The sequence below is a fragment of the Rhinatrema bivittatum genome, chromosome 5, assembly GCF_901001135.1.
Source record: "Rhinatrema bivittatum chromosome 5, aRhiBiv1.1, whole genome shotgun sequence".
Lineage (NCBI taxonomy): Eukaryota > Metazoa > Chordata > Amphibia > Gymnophiona > Rhinatrematidae > Rhinatrema > Rhinatrema bivittatum.
In genome coordinates this window covers 97,151,788-97,166,392 of record NC_042619.1, presented here as the reverse complement: position 1 = coordinate 97,166,392, position 14,605 = coordinate 97,151,788, and the positions used below count along the sequence as shown (strand labels likewise).

Genomic DNA, 14,605 nt, shown 5'->3' with positions numbered 1-14,605 from the left:
TCTGAATTTAAATCTATATGAAGAGGAAGAGCCTTGTTATGACCCTGCACCGCAGACTTTCACTTTGGGACAGATTCAGCCATTCAGAAGCCAGAAATGAAGCTTTAATGAATTCAGGAGCAGTTTGTGGACTCCTTGCAGCAGCAGCTGCAAGAAAGACTAAAATCTCTCATAGAAAACGATACATACATTCTTGCTACACTTTGTGATCCGCAGGTGAAAGGGAGTCTGGCCCTTCAGTCCCAGCATCTCACATTCATGCTGGTAGCTAGGTATGTCAAGAGGAGGCCATAGGCAGAGGCATATGGGGATATAGCACAGGAAAGAGTGGCCACCTCAGAGAGTAGTGCAAGCAGGAGCAGAACCATGTCAACTAGCACTTCCTCCCCAATCTCAATACACCAAAGCCACACTGACCACAAAGAACCTTTGCTTCTGGCACAGGCCATAGCTAAAGCAGCTGGCAAGAGAGACCATCGGCCCACTCCAGCAAAGAAGACCCCCAGCATAAATGTCTGTGACATGCTATCTCACAGAGCCCATCGAGGACATGGACTCAGATGTGCTGGCATATTGGACACACAAGTCTTCATTCTGGCCAGACCTAGCCAATGTGGCTCAGCAATAACTTTCCTACCCACCAATCAGTGTGTCCAATGAACGTATCTTCTCAATGGCAGGGGACATCATGAGCCACTCAAGGCTGGCACCAGAATTGATGGGAAAGCTGGTCTTTTTGAAAATCAATCTGAAAAATGATAAAGGAAATGGAATGATTTCCCTATGAGAAACGTTTAAAGAGGTTAGGGCTCTTCAGCTTGGAGAAGAGACAGCTGAGGGGAGATATGATAGAGGCCTATAAAATAATGACTGGAATGGAATGAGTAAATGCGAATCAATTGTTTACTTTTTCAAAAAGTACAAAGACTATGGGAAATTCAATGAAGTTTCTAGGTAATACATTGTCATTTAAGACAAATAAGAAAAAATATTTTTTTTACTCATCACATAATTAAACTCTGGAATTCATTGCTGGAAGGTGTGGTGAAAGCTGTTAGTGTAGCTGGGTTTAAGAAAGGTTTGGACATGTTTCTGGAAAAAAAGTCTAAAGACCATTATTAAGGTGGACTTGGGGAATCCACTGCTTATCCCTTGGATAAGTTGCTTGGAATCTATTGACCTTTTGGGATTCTGCCAGGTACCTGTGTCCTAGATTGGCCTGGAAACAGGATACTGTGCTTGATGGACCTTTGGACTGATTCAGTATGGCATATCTTATGTTCTTATATTCTTAAAAAAAGCCCATCTTGAGAACATCATGGGAAAAGGCAGAAAATCAAATATTTATGTTATATACAATCAGAATTTTATGTATGTTTTTATTTGTACATTGCCTAGTCTCATTGAGGCGATTAATAAATGTGAATAAAAGATAAAGATAAAAGATAATTAATACATATATAAAGACGAGCTTTCTTATAACATATTTTAAACTAATAAATACATTTTAATTCCCTTTTACAATAAGTTTCACAACTTTGCATACACAGATACTGAATCCAGTAGGCCAAACAATTACCAAGTCACTGATTTGATGGAAAGTTACTTGATTAACAAACCTCAGATTTGATTGTTTCAAACTGAAGTAAACTTGCATAATTGTACCCAAACAATGCTATTTTATTGCTGTCATAGCTTTTGGTCTCTAAATCAATTGCATTCAGAAAATAGAAATCTGGTTAAAGCTTTTGATATATTTCAAACTTAGGAGCTCATTTACAAAGCTGCACAAATGTGTACATGTGAGGTAATCAGCTTTTATTGAGGTACAGCTAACTTCGCTAACATACTTTCCGATGCTCTTGGGCTTGGCACTATAAGGACTCACCTGGCCCCAGAGCCTACCACCCAAGCCCCAGGTAAACAAATCGCCAGGATTCTAGTGCGACGTCTCCCCTGTACCTTGAGTGGAGTAAAAATAAAAAGTAAAACTAAATTCCCCTTAGGTCCTACCACCAGAAAAAAGCCCCACCCATTTCAAAAAATACTTCCCCTAACTCCCACCTTCCCCACTCTCCTGGAGCCCCCTCCAAAGATTACCTGCAGTCCCTGGATTCTAGTAGAGGAAGGAACAATCCCTATTTTCTCCTGCATGCTGGCACCAATATTTAAAATAGCGCAGTTTGACCCCTGAGGCTCCTTTGCTTCACCACACAGTGTGGCCAAGGATCATCAGAGGTCAACCGGTACCATTTTGAAAAATGGCGCTGACAGGTCAGAAAGAGAGGGGATTGCATCTGCCCCCACTCGACCCCAGGGACTGCAGTTAGGCTTTGGGAAGATTCAGTGGATGACGTAGAGTGAGAGGTGGCTGGGGTAGATTATTTTTGGAAAGTAAAGGGAGTGAAAGAAAAAACATACAACACCGCTTAAAAACCTGAGTGCCTTCCTCAAGAAAGGTTTATCTTGGGCCTCTTTGGTGGATGGTCCTAGATTCTTTAGTTTGTGGATTCCTTAGGTAGAAACCTCCTTTCTCTTTCTCTCTCTCTCTTACTCTTGTATGGTACTTTATCGTATAAAATACTGTACCTGTTGCATTCATGCTCCTGCCATACACACACCTCCACGTACAAATCTCAACCCATATCTTCCAGTAAATATACACCCAGCAGTTCATACAGGTCTAGATATATAACAATAATCAAACTTTTATTTGTGTAGAATTAAATTACATCCTCAGCCAATTTCTAGCAAGTGAAGGGGATGGTGAGGTGGGTAGGGTATGGTTGAGCCTTCCTTTACTCCACAGACCTTTCCTTCCTGCTGGAGGGGATGGTTTAATAATCTTTGTAACTTCTCAGTCTGCTGCTGTTGCAACTGCAGGAGAACATCATGTTATCGTGTGGCTGAAAAAGAAGAGAAACTATATAAGAAAATAAGACGGGTAACTTTTAAACAGCAGCACATGTGCGCGCGTATGCCGGCTCGCATCCAGAGATGCGGCCAATTTATAATATGCGCGCATGTTATAAAACAGGCTGACAGTGCGTACATGTGCGCACAATTTTATATGGATGCACGCAGATGCCGCCTCTACCATGTAAATGGGGGAATTTTATAAGGGACGTGCGCTGACGCCATACCTTGTTTTCCCAGTTTGTTCTCAGTTCGCCCAGTTTAGGGATAGCACTTCCAAAGCCCCCTAGTTTATTAGTCTCTCTTTCACCCTGTTAGCCCCAACCCTTAAAACCCTGATGACTAGCCTAGATGTTTTTTGCTTTTGTAGTTACACACCATCCATGGCAGTAGGAAAGTTATGCAGCAAGGGACCCTGGTGCGCGCAAGTGTAGGCAGTAATTTACGCGCACGTTTCTTGATCTTCCCCTGACATGCCCACACCCCTCCCCTTTTTCTGAATTTTTTACTTGAGCGGGTACTGGGAGATGCACGCGTACGCGGGCATCTTTTAAATTCCGCATGCTGCTCCCCGGTCCCACTTGTGCGCGTATCTCCCGGCTTTGGCACGTAGGGCTTTTAAAATTCACCTTTACACATGCAGATTCCCCTAAACATCAGGCAAAATGTGAGCTAGAAGTTTTGCTGTGGGGGAAACAACTTTTATCTAAGTTCCTCCCATGATGCTGGAAGCTTTCTGCTGTTCCTGCTCCTACCTCACCATTGGCCATGTCCCCTTGCACTGATGTCATTGTGGGCCAACCATAATAGCGGGTCCGATGCAGAGGGCAGGTCACCTCCACGTGTGTTGCCCCTTTGGGAGCATCTTCGGGAGTAGCTGGGAGGGAGTGGGGGGTTAGAGAATAGATTTTGTGTCCAGTAGTAGGAGTGTTAGCTATTAGTAGCCTGACCTCTTGTGAGAGAAGGAGAAGGGATTAACATTGCTCTTGTATATATTATTGTATTTTATGCTATTGTACTACAAGCCTTTGTTAATTTTTGCTTTATGTGTGTGCACAGTACCAAATACTACTACTACTACTACTTAATATTTCTATAGCACTACATGGCATACGCAGCATTGTACAAACACCGAAAAGACAGTCCCTGCTCAATAGAGCTTATAATCTAACAACATGACATATACAGAATGAAATCTATATTGTCCTCCAAATATACAGAAACAATTGAAACCCTATGCAGCATCCACATAGTGTGGACAGTGCACCGAGAGTCTGTGTTATCATGTGACCAGCAGGCTGGTCTCCCACACACCAAGCGACCGATATAATAAAGCACAAGTTTAACCTGCATTTTAGAGCTTATTTTACTGCATTTTTTCATGCAAACTTGACCTTGGTATTCACAGGGTATTTTGCATGGAAAAAAATGTTAAAACCTGTGCTAAGAGACTAGCATGTGTACATGCAAATTGTAGGGTAATAAACTTATTAGCTATTACCCTGCAATGCAGACAAGCGAGCTAGAGGAAGAACTAGTATACCTGTATTTTTTTACCATAGGAAATTAAACTCCTGGCTCAGGGCTGGAATTAAGCTTCCCATGGCACTTGTAAATATGGGATTCACTATCTCAAGAATGCCCCTTCCTAAAGAAACCAGGAGTGAAGAGAAATGCATTTCACAGCACTGAGAAATGTGGCAAAACAAGAGAAGCAAAGACAAGCAAGCGGGGGAGAAAGCAAATCGAAATAAAAAATATTGTGAGACTGAGAAGGGAGGAAACGATGTGAAGGATGAACGAGTGATAGAAAATGATTGATTTTTTAGAAGTGCAGGAGCGAATCTGGAGAGGGAGGAAACGGTTTATAGAACAGGCTTGTGCTGCCTGCACATTTCAGCTTGTTAGTCCAGGATCCCATGCCCTCTGATTTTTTTTCTCTTCCTATTCCTATCTTGTGCTGCCTGCACATTTCAGCTTGTTAGTCCAGGATCCCATGCCCTCTGATTTTTTTTTCTCTTCCTATTCCTAGCTTATGCTGCCTGCAGATTTCAGATTGTAAGTCTGAGATCCCTTATTGTGTTGTCACACCGCTATTATATGTGCTGTGATTTCTTTTCTCTCTCCATTTCTGGCTCCAAATTTTAGCACAGATTTTCAGTTCAATGGCATGCAAATGACACCTGAGTAAAAAAGAAAATCACACTTTTTAAGTTTATCACTTTTTTTTTTAATTCATGGTGCATTTCTATGCGATTAGCTTAGTGCATCCCAAAGGGCCATGGCTTTCTACCATGTAAATAAAATGAAACTTGTGCTAAAATTTCGCTCCAATTTTAGCATGGATTGTATTATATTGGTCCTTAAATGGACAAAGTAGCCATGCACTACAGATAGTAGGGATGTGAATTTGTTACAAACGATTGCTAAAAATAGAACGAGGTAATTTTCAGTTTGGAAAAACTGAATATAAAATTGATGGAAAAGTACTTTCAGAAATAAGCAGAGGGATTCTCCAGTTTACCTCCTCTGAGCCCCAATGCTCATCTCCCAACAGTCATCTCGATCAAAGTGGGGGCAGATTTGACCTCTGCACAATCAGCCTGGTTGGTTCTGTTGCAGCCATCTTCACGATCAGTAGGGCAATGAGAAAAACAGCAAGACAGGCCCAGTATGCCACAAGGGAAGTTCTAAAGAGGAGGCTTTTAAAAAATGTATTTGGAGGACCATGTTCAACCACTGTGCGGCTCTGCTAGGTAACCGGATTAACTTACCCGGCTAACTAGTGCTGTATAAGTTTATTCAGCTAACTTTATGACAGCCCTGTAGCCCAACCAGAGTTAGCCAGATAAATTAACCGGCTAATTCTGAATATTAGAATTAGCTGGATAACTCATTTCCTCCCCCTTAAGCCCATTTCTCCACCCCCCCCCCCCCCCCGGCTTATCCCACTAAATACTTAGCCAGATAAGTGACTTATCCGGCTAAGTGGGCTTGCTGACGCTAGCTGGATATTAAGCATCTTATCCTTTTCCAGCTAAGTGCCATTTTGAATGCTGGCCTCTTGATTTATATTCTTCTTTCCAGCACAGTTAAAGAGCTTAGGTCCAATTAACACAGTGAATACAGATGATGGGATAAAGCATTTCAATATAAAGTTGCCAGTGCACAGAGCCCAGGAGGTGTGATCTCATTTTCTGTCCAGCTGCTCTATAAGATAGATTTGTAGTGGATGCACATGTTTTTTGTTCTGCAAGTGTTCTTATTTTATCACCACTGTAGTCAGCGCGGAGCCTTAAGCCACAGTTTCTTTGGTCTCACGCTACATCCGAATGAACTCAGAGTGCACGGTTAATGGCTCCGTCAAGAAGGTGACATCAATCAGTCCTCTGAGGCCTGATGTATCAATTCTTTATTGAATGACATTTTTGTCTGTATTCCTCCAGTATGTCCAATCTAGCTGTGCTGTACATGAGAGAAAAAAACGTGTCAAGGGGCTTTTATGCGATAGCTCACTTCCATTATGTGATGATGTAATGTCTTAGTCAGACGGGTACTCTGTCCCTCATTTCCACTGCTTCCTTTGGTTTGCTTTGTATTGTGCAGTTTACAGGTATTAAGAAGCCATGGTAAGCTAGGAGTGGTAGAATGGAAAAATGATGCTTGCTCTTTTTTCAAAGGCTTGTGTTTGTGCAGTAGAAGATTCAGGATATAATGGAGTTAGGTCAAGACAAAGTGTGCAGTGGAGAGATAAGACTGTGCTTCTATTGTTTTTCTACTTTTACATATGTATGCGAGCATCCACAAACTAATATTTAGCATTTTAAGTTGAAGTCAAGATTTCTATGTTTCTTTTCTGCCCACTGAATGCAATGGAATTGGGCTGCAGAAGTGCTTTTTAACATACTTAAATGAGGCAGTGTAATGACTGAAGCAAATGCAAGTAGTTTTTGCTTTGTGTCCATACCTTTTGGTGATGTCCTGATTTAAACATACTCAGATGACTTCTGCCTTATTTCAGAGATTAGTGGCATCTGGAGAGTGACTCTGCATATTGGCCAACTAACAGATTGTAGGTGAGACCTTTTTACTGGACTAATTCAATACATCTGTGACTAGAATTCAATACATCTGTGACTAGATTTCAAGAGCTAGATATCACGCGCACAGGCCACTCTCCTGTGCGCGTGATACAGTATTTTAATTTATTTAAATTAAGCCTGGCGGTAAAAAGAGGCGCTAGGGATACTACAGAGGTGACTTACAGTAAAAAATAACTTTACAGTTCAAAGGGCCTATATCTGATAGTAGGTGAGAAAGCCCTCCATGTACATTCTAAGGCAGGGATGTTGGGTAGACGCTAATTTCTGAAAGTAAAATGTGCGGCTTGGCTGCACATTTTGCTTTCTGAATCGCGCGGGAATACCTAATAGGGCCATCAACATGCATTTGCATGTTGCGGGTGCTATTAGGTTTGGGGGGGTTGGACGCGCGTTTTGGGTGCGCTATTACCCCTTACTGAATAAGGGGTAAAGCTAGCGCGTCCAAAACGCGCGTCGAAATGCCGACTAACAGTGCGCTCCGTTGCGCACTGTACTGTATCAGCCCGTTAATCAGGTAAGTAAGGGGAAAGGATGGGGAGGGGTGTTGACAGAGGTGACTTACAGTAAAAAATAACTTTACAGTTCAAAGGGCCTATATCTGATAGGTGAGAAAGCCCTCCATGTAGTCTAAGGCAGGGATGTTCAAACGGGTCTTCAGGGACCCCAAGCCAGTCGGGTTTTCAGGATATCCCTAATGAATGTGCATGAGAAATATTTGCATACATAGGTGGTAGTGCATGCAAATAAATCTCATGCATGTTCATTAGAGATATCTAGAAAACTTGACTGGCTGGGTAGGGCCCAAGGACTGTTATGATCACCCCGACATCTAAGGCCTACCTGACAACGCAGGGTAACTGCACTGATGAAGGGAGTGTAACACCTCCCCCGTTCTACTTCTGAATGAGTCAGAGACACCTCAGGGAGCTGTGGGGCTGTTATATACCCCAAGGGGCTCCTGGGGTTTCCTTAACAGGGAGGAATGCTTGCTTCAAAGCTTAGGACCTCCTCTTGGGTTTCAGAAATAAAGACACACTCGCTATGGTTTTAGGTGTTCCACAAATAAAGGTGCTTACTGAAGCACTTTATGAGTGATAATAAATTGACAAAAATCAGAGTTCCTGTATGTTATATCCAGAACAAAAATCCAAATCATCATATACATACACATACAGTTCATCAGCAGGTAGGGGCTTCCACTGACTCCATTCCCCCTATCAGACTACTTCCAGTGATCTTCCTATACGTACAGACTCCCCCTTTTGATAGCTCAGACAATTATTTAGATTGTAAAGTAGACAGGACCAGGATCTGGGTGTGAAAATAAGAGTTTACAGATTAATAATCATAATTAAAGTCTATTTGTCAATAATGTTGAATGTGGTTCGTGCAGTTAGTATAGCTGTGTTTTAAAAAAGGATTGGATAAGTTCTTGGAGGAGAAGTCCATTACCTGCTATTAAGTTCACTTAGAGAATAGCCACTGCCATTAGCAATGGTTACATGGAATAGACTTAGTTTTTGGGTACTTGCCAGGTTCTTATGGCCTGGATTGGCCACTGTTGGAAACAGGATGCTGGGCTTGATGGACCCTTGGTCTGACCCAGTATGGCATTTTCTTATGTTCTTATGTTCTTACATCTAACGTGTTGGTACAAGTGTAGTTCTAGGAAGGTAGGTGTCCTTATATTCAGGCACCTGGGTAGAGCCCCGGGGTGATATTTAATGCACACTAGGAATCCTAATGGAAAGGTCCCCAACTTCACAGTTAAACAGTCCTAGCTCACGCCATCTCCTTTTTGGACATCCAGCCTGTCCCGGTCCCATAGTTGTGGAGATCCGGTTGGGGGGTCTCCCGATCTTATTCGTCAATCCTTGCTTATTGTTTCTATTTATTTATTTATTGTTTCTAGGGGGCCTTTTTGTGGGGAAAAGTCAATGGAATCAGGCTAGTTCTCAGCACTGCAATCCCAGAGGGGAGGGAGGATCCAAACACCTCCCCACTCTGTTCATGTCCAAAAAAATACTTCAAAAGTTAAATTGGATACATTTTTTGCCCTCACTGTCTCTCGCAGCAGAGTTAATCACTGGCGCTTGCCCACCTAGGATTTAGAGTAGGCTCTCAGGTCTTTGATCCCCTGGTGAGAGCCCTTTCACCCTAAAAGGTATCAGGCATAAAAATCTATCTCTCTGTAAATTAGAAGCAGAAGGACCCTCTGGCAGGAAGTGCACGATGAGGTGTCACTTCTAAATGAAACTCCATCTTGGTGAAGTTGGGAGACCTCACCAGCATGTAAAACGTAAACATCCTTACTATTCCAAGGCTTCCTCAAACTGATCCCAAGGTGTTCTAAAATGACTGGGCTAAATAGTGTTCACGCATCCAATCCAGACCCTCCAGGTGGGAGGAACTGAGGGGTATAGATGGCTCCTAGATAATGTGTTCTAAACAGGGATAGTGACATCTGCTGGCCAAACCGAGGGTTTTGCGCCACCTGTTTCATCAAAGGTTTTCCCATGCCCCAAACTATCTGTTGGGTCCAGTCATACAAAATGTCTAATCCATTGGATAGACAACCCCTTCGCACTCAGACAAGACAACCATTTCAGTAGTAACAACTCGTGATCTATAGTATTGAATGCCACATCGAGCATGACTATGAAAAAGTATCATCCCCTGTCTGCATGCATTCGAACACTGATAGAACCTACCATAGCATCTCAGTACTCTGGCCCTGTCTGAATCCTGGTTGATGAGGGTTTTATAACATCCACTTCCAATTCATATCTTGATAGCTGCTAATAAATTGTCTTTTGCCAAGATTTTACTTAGGAATGACAAGTTTGATATTAGTCAGTAATTTGCTAAACATTGTAATCAGTACTATCTGCCTTTTTCAAAATAGGTTGAGTAAGTGCTTATATCAGGACTTGAGACAGACTAGAATCTACTAGGAGTCATAGAAAAGGCCACAACCTCAAGTCCTTCTTTTTTAAAAGCCTTAGAGGAAATGAATCAAGAGGACACATTTGTATCCTCGGATATCTTCTGTAATCCAACTAAACTAACCCCACTAAACTTCTCTATTTGTTTTAAGCAACCAATGAATTTGGATGTTCTACTCCTTACAGACTTCCATTACTATCTTGCACAGGCTCCAATCTTAGAGCTCTTCTTAATCACTGATAACTCTGTTTAGCAACAGTTTTATCCTCAATAAAGTTTGCATAGATTTCACAAGACAACACCCCATTGGAATTTCCTGCCTTAGGGGCTGAACAGTATCTAAGCCCTTTCAAAATCTAGAACAATTTCCTCAGCCTATTTTTTGCTAATGACAACTTTGTTAAAAAAAAAAAAAAAAAAGAGTTCAACTTACCTAACTACTTCTTTATACAATTGCCTCTGAGCTCTGTACCAGACAGACATAACTGCTGCATGCACCTTGAGCCTGCCCAGTTCTAACGGATGATACTTCTGCTTTAGCAAATGTAATCCAACATGATACCATCTGCCATTATGATTAACAACACTGCAATATTCTTTCAGAGAAGCCACTTGATCTAAAATGCCATTAAGGGAGCCATTCCAACTTTCCACCAACTGGTACAGAGATAAGCACTCCCATTCCTGGCAAACAAAAGTATCATCAGTTATAGTAGCAAGAGCTGCTATATCTACAGCCCTCAGATTTCTTGAATAAGTAATCATAGTATTGTCCTAGTAATTCTATAGAAAGAAATACAAGTCTCATAAGAATTGCCATGCTGGGACAGACCAAGGTCCATCAAGCTCAGCATTTTGTCTCTGACAGTGGCCAATCCAGGTCATAAGTACCTGGTAGATCCCATAAAGTAGATCTATTTCTTGTTACTTACCTCCAAGGATAGTAATAGCTTTCTTTAGTCTACCTGGCTAATAATATGTTATGGACATTTCCTCCAGAAACTTGCCCAAACCTCTTTTAAACTCTCCTATGCCAGTTGTCATGGTCATGTTCTCTGGCAACAGATTCTACAACTTCGAGGTGTACTGAGGGAAAAAGTATAATTTGTTTTGAATCTTCTGGTGATTAGTTTCACGAAGTTTCCCCTTATTTTAATATTATTTGAAAGGGTAAATAACTAGCCTCATGATTTTATAAACTTCTATCATGCCTCCTCTCAGCCATCTCTTTTCCAAGATGAAGAGCCCTAGCCTACGAAGTCTCTCTCATCATAGGAGAGATGTTTCACCCCTTTATCATTTTTGTCACCTTCCTCTGTAACTCTTCTAGTTCCACAATTTATTTATCTAAAATCATTTAGATACCACCTGTACAAATGTTTTGTAAGATCTAAGAGGTTAACAATAAAATGAGAAGATACAAATTCAAACGGGAAAGAAAAGTAAAAGAAATCAAAAGGAGAATAAAATACAAAACAAAGTAAGATAAAAACATAGGATAAAAAAGATGTTATTTATTTAAAATAATTTTTATACAGCCTATACAAATGTTTTGTAAGATCTAAGTGGTTTACAATAAAATGAGAAGATACAAAATTAAAAAGGGAAAGAAGTCACCCCATCTCTTTCTTGAAATGGGGTGACTAGAACTGCACACAGTACTCAAGGTGTGGCCATACCATGGCTTGATACAGAAGCAATATGATATTTTCTGTTTTATTCTCCAGTCCTTTTCGGATCGTTCTTAACATTCTATTTCTTTTTTGACAGCCACTGTGCACTAAGCAGAGGATTTCAGCATACTGTCCACAAGGACTACAAGATCCTTTTCCTGGGTAGTGACTTCCAAAACAGAACCCAGCATCATGTGCCCGTATCTGGGATTATTTTTCACTGTGTGCATCACTTTGCACTTTTCCACATTAAATTTCATCTGCCAATCAGTTGCCCAGTCTCCTAGTCTCTCAAAATCCTTCTGCAGTTCTGCGCAGCCTACTGTTGTTTTAACGACTTTGAATAATTTTGTGTCCTCTGCAAATTTGATCACCTCACTCATCATCCCCTTTTCCAGATCATTTATGAATATGTTGAACAGCACAGATCCCAGTATTGATCCCTGTGGTACTCCACTAATAATGATTCTTCATTTGGAAAACTGACCATTAGTCCTAACCTCTTTTTCCAGTCTTTTTACCAGTTGCCAATCCACAATAGATCACTGGCCTCTTATCCCATGACTTTATAACTTCCTAAGGAGTCTCTCGTAGGGGATTTTGTCAAATGCCTTCTGAAAATCCAAAGAAACTGCTTTATCTGGCTCACTTTCATCTGCATGTTTATTTACACCTTCAAAACAAAAATATGAAAGATTGGCAAGATAAGACTTCCCCTTACTAAACCATGTTGTCTCTTCTTCATTAAGCCATGTCTATCCATATGGCCAGTAATTTTGTATTTAAGAGTGGCATCTATCATTTTGCCCAACAACAATGTCATAATATTTCCCAAATCACCTCTGGAGTCCTTTTTAAAAACTAACATCACATTGGTCACCTTTCAGTCTTCAGGAATCATGGCTGTTTTAAATGATAGGTTACAGATTATTTATTTGTTACATTTATAATCCACAATATCCAACATTGTGGATCTATGGGGCTTACAGTTGAAAACATACATAAACTTTTATCATACCACAAATATTTAAGAGTATTTAAACATTTTTTATATTATATCCCATAATTTTGTTTAAAAATATCTTTTTTTTTTATTTTCCTGAAGAATTTCAACTCCTCCATTTTCTTCAGATCAATAGAAATGTTATTCCACATCTTAGATTACTAGTAACAGGTTAGTGATTTCATGTTTTGGCTTTTTTAGAACTCAGGGGTGAATGCCATCTGGTCCCAGTGATTTGTTACTATTTAGTTACATTGGGTTGCATCTCCTGGGAGACCGGGGCTTCTGGTCACATTACCTACAAAGTAGGCAGGGCTTCAGGTTGACATCCAAATTCAATTCAGCTAAGGGGTGTTCCCCAGAATGAGGTGAAGTCAGGGCCGACACAACCCACTGTGCAAGCCGTGCACTTGCACACGGTGGCGGCCTGAAGGGGGTGAAAGCCTGGGAAGCACCAGGGTCCAAAATCAAGAGAAAGCCACAGGGCCAGAAGCCAAAATGAAAGAATATTGCCGGTATTGGCCTGCAGTCCACCAAGCATCTGAGATGAGAAAGAGGCCGCAGCCCACCTGGCAGGAACCCGCCAGATGGCCTGAAGACACTAATGCTGCAAAGCTGCTCAGTGGTTCCAGGGCTACCTGGCAGTTCCCAACCCACTGCACGGCCACCCGGTGGTTGTCAATCCACCACTCAGCTGAGATGAGAGCCCCAGGGCCTCATCTTCCCGGCCATCTTCCGCGTGGCCGGGAAGAGAGAGCTGCAGGGCCACCTGGCTGTTGTCAACCTGCCATGTGGCCGAGATGAGAGAGCCATGAGGTACCCAACATTTCCCAGTAAGCAGCGTAGCCAGAAGAAAAGACCACGAAGCAGTTCCCAGCCTACCCCTCAGCGGAAGTGAAGAAGAGGAGGGCTCCAGGCTGCTGAGAGAGACCTTATTATAAATTCATAATTCTTAACTATGTGCATGATGGGGGGGCTGCCAAGGGTATAAGGTTTGTCTAGGGCACCTAATACTCTTATACCGGCCATGGGTTCCAGGGGAGAGGGGGAAGACATGGAGGGTGGTGGGTGACAGTTTTTAAAGTTTAGGTCGCTGGAACGTGCTGGACTTTTTTTGGTGGCCCGAGAAAGGGAGGGGGGAGGGAGGGGGCAGCACAATAATTGTTCGTACAGGGCAGCAAAAAGGCTAGCACCGGCCCTGGGTGAAGCATGTCCAAGCCCTGCTGGAAAGTACAGCATGAAATGACTTTGGCTGGTCTAATGAAATTAAATTAGTCCAATAAAAAAGTATCATGTTCAATACATTCATTGATCTTTATTTGTATATATTCACGTGAACTAACATGACAACCACAATACTTTGCTCTGCATATTGGGAAAGGGATAATCAGGGCCATGAACATGACAAAGAAATTGACAACAAAAGTACATGGTTTGGGAGAGGGAAGCAGACTGAAAACTCACATAAAGGTGTTCATTTTTCCTGAGATATAAAGAACTTCTGGACTGTTGTGCTTTTTAAACATAGAATGTTTAAATGATTAGGTTACTGTTAATCCACCTCTGTTTGACGTAAACCACCTTTGTTTGATGTAAACCGATGTGATATGACTTGTGTCATGAACGGCGGTATAGAAAAGAATTTAAATAAATAAATAAATAAATAGAATGTGATTAAGATTAAGTCAGCAAATACTTTCTGCTGGAAATTCTTCCGAGACCCAAATTTGGGTGAATCAAGTCTCGTCTTTTTATTCCTGAATGTGAGAATGCTGAAAGCTTGCAGCATGAGAAATCCTCAGACACATAGCAGTGGCACGTACATGCTGGTGTAGAACTCATGAAATGTCTTGACAGGTTACGATAAGAATGTTAATTGAAATTATTTTAGGTACGGAATTATTTCTTACCTTTCTGTCATATACTGCAGTCTTGTAGCTAGAAATCTTGCAGTTCTATTATGT

General features: G+C 41.5%; 1 long non-coding RNA gene across 1 annotated transcript in view; it reads right to left on the bottom strand.

The window, feature by feature from the left end:
• Positions 1-2,838: 2,838 nt before the first annotated feature.
• Positions 2,839-14,605, bottom strand: part of LOC115091509 — a 223,508-nt gene continuing 211,741 nt past the window's right edge. Inside the window, exon 5 of the long non-coding RNA XR_003856738.1 lies at positions 2,839-2,906. This is a non-coding gene — a long non-coding RNA (uncharacterized LOC115091509). The remainder of the gene's footprint in view (positions 2,907-14,605) is intronic.